The following is a 3,142-nucleotide window of genomic DNA, read 5'->3' as shown; positions in this document are numbered from 1 at the left end:
GGAAAAGCTGTGAAGAAAAAGAACGAGAAGAAAAAAAAATCCTTACTCAAAAGGGTTTGAAAATATTTTAAGTCTTAGCGCTAACTGCCGGATGTAGTACAAGAATGTATGGTCTCTTTCCAAACAACAAGGAACCAGCCCAGATTCTTGATTAAAAGAGATATTATGACCACATAGAACAATGTCTTTACAGTGCCGGGTATGTAGAACACCTTTCCTACAGCTCTCCTTTACAGTGTTCATAAGATGTTATCAATATCATTTTATATAGTTATAAATCTGAGCGTTCAACTCGCAAAGCGCGTTTTGCAGGCTTTTTAGCTAAAACTACATCGACTCTGTCAAAGTGGGGCTTCTTTCACACAAGAGTTTGAGTGGGAATCTTCCAGAATAATATTTGAAAAAGATATCGACGTCAGTGCATTCTAACACGCCCTTTCTCTTTCGTCAACGGCTCGGCTAGAATATATAATATTGTTTTAATGTCACATTATCATTACCAAGGGCCAGCATCGATGTCGATGTAATTTAAAAATACGCCATGAGATATGAACTGAGTCAATTATTTACCAAGGGGAAATACGTTTAAACAATCAAATCGGCGACGACACAAAGAACCGAATAATTGATACGTTTGGATATCTAGACAGTAAGTGGTTTAGTGTAGCCTACTTTTGTCACCCTAGCTAATTACTCCCAAGTACATTTAGTAAGACGCCTGTCTCCAAAACCACAAAAACCCTATTACATAACTACCCTTAATTAAACACGTTTGCTTTAGGGAGGTAGTTTTGGGGAAAACAAGCAGGGTATATTGGCCCCCCTCAAACCCCTCCCCTTCCCTCTTTCCAGCATTTCCCTATTTATATTTTTGAAATGTTGAAATTATCATCTCCCTCATTCTGACAGAAGTACTCTTTGTCATTCTATGTTCACTAACAAGCGCTTTCCATTTGTACAAGCGTTTGCCATGAACGTGGCAACCGTTTACACAAATTCTTTCCAAGTTGGAAATAAAAAAAGAACATTCGGATAAACATGTTCAGCTGAGGAAAAGACGCGCGGGGAACGTAACAATTTTGATTTCTTAGATAAATATTATTCTTCTTAACAAAGGATACGCGAGCGCAAACCTTGCCATTTCTATGAAAAAAAGAAAACAAAACAAAAACAAAAACGAAACAAAACAAAATCTTTAAAAAAAATTAATCCGAAAAACAAAAACGTTCACGTGGACTTACTTGGACCTATTCAAAAAGAATGTAATGACTTTTAGCTGTTCAAATGGTTGAAGTGAGTCTCTTGAAGAGAAAGAGACGTGTTTGAGAGGGCAGTAGATGCGTTATTGATAAGAGAGTTTATACAGATCTACCTTTTGACAAGCTCAACTAACACAGATTTCCATATCATTTTCTTCCAGTTTTAGCCTAAGCGGTTTCTTTATGGTTATTATTGTAAGTCAGTGATCTTTAGTCTTTTCCCGTTTTGCTTCTTCTGAAGTTGAAAATATCCAACACTCAGTTTTCCTCCCTTCAAAACATTTTCGACCTTCTCCAGCCAATTTTATTTTGCGTTTCTATTTCTTTCTCTGATGCCGTATTTGTCTGCCTACCCCTGCCTTTCCGTTTCTCTCTCTGTGCGTTCAGATTCTCTCTATCTCTCTGTCTCTCTCTGTCTCTGTCTCTGTCTCTCTCTGTCTCTCTCTGTCTCTCTCTCTCTCTCTCTCTCTCTCTCTCGCTCCCTTTCTCTCCCCCTCTCCATCTCACCCCTCTCTCCCTATCTCTCTTTCTCTCGCCCGCTCCCTACAGTCTCTTTCACTCTCTCATCTTCCTCTCCCGATCTCCCATTTCCCCGAGACAGAGAAAACGAGAAAGGGCTGTAACGCATTAAAGATTCTTGATTACTGGGCCTGCGAGAGTAACTTCCATCGATGGATGTCGCTATTGCTGCTGCTAGACCCTGCTGCTGCTGTTGCGGTTGCCGAATCTTGGGTGAAAGTAACACATTTGACTTCCACTCCCTCCTATCCATTTTCATTGTTTCAAGTTAAAAAGAGTCTATGAACATTGAGCATGATTTTGCATCCGACTTGAGAATGGCGCCCCCGGGTGTGCGTAGTTGGCCAAGTATGTTGCGAATGGAGGGATTAAGTTGTTGTAGCTCTGGTTGACTTCAGTTCAAGATTGCCTCGTCCTCTTTATCTATTTATTGATCTCTGGTTGTATGTTATACTGTCTGGACGTGGTAGTCTTGATTGATGTACAAACCATTTTTATTCGTTGTCTTTCTTTGTACTCCAAGCTAGGATTCGAGCCAAACTTGTTCTCTGACAAAATTGTCGTCTCTTTTCCAGTCTCTTCTTGTGACTTTTAATGTTTTTCTTTGACATCTCATTTCACAGACTTTTATTTTATTTGTGTATTGTTCATATTAGGGCTTGGGAGCACAGTATTTGTTTGAAGTTCTGTTAATAAGTTGACTCTTTGTTTTTATTGTGATGTTGGGGTATGAAATAATTGTGTCAGTTGGTAAGTCACAGCATTGACCCTTTTATGCTGGTTTCTATTTATCTGTTCATCTTTTCGTCTTTGGTGCACTTCTCTTGTATTTGAACTTTTCTACTGGCTTCATTTTGTCTTTGTTGACTGTGATATCTAGTGAGATTGGTATGTTGCTGGTTTTCATCAATTTTGCTTGTGCTGATCATTTTTTGCAATATTTGCAGATTTTGTTCAGTTTATTTACATGTTCCTGGAGGCTCTTCTCGTTGTCGAATAGTATACTCTGACCGTCAGCCAAAAGAAGCTCGGTGATTGTCTTAAAGTTGTCCTCTGGTATAGCTTCTGCTGTCCATGGACATTATGAATGGTAAAGACGAATGTATACATCCTTATCTTACTCCTGATCTTACTTCAAACCATTGCTTTTCCGTGTGGTGTCCTTACTGTATTTGTTTTGCCGTTTTCATATATATAATGCCATGATGTTGTTCTGTAGTAGTCTTTTGATTCACTGTGTCTCGGTCGGCTCTTTTGAGCAGTTTAGTCTTGTAGCAATGATATCATTATGATGGTGACGATGGTAATGACAATGATAATGATCACGGTAATGATAATGATAATGGTGCAACAACAACAACAAC

Source organism: Aplysia californica, unplaced genomic scaffold, assembly GCF_000002075.1.
Source record: "Aplysia californica isolate F4 #8 unplaced genomic scaffold, AplCal3.0 scaffold00575, whole genome shotgun sequence".
In the NCBI taxonomy this organism is placed as follows: domain Eukaryota; kingdom Metazoa; phylum Mollusca; class Gastropoda; order Aplysiida; family Aplysiidae; genus Aplysia; species Aplysia californica.
The sequence above is the reverse complement of the archived record's forward strand: the minus strand, read 5'-3'. Positions refer to the sequence as shown.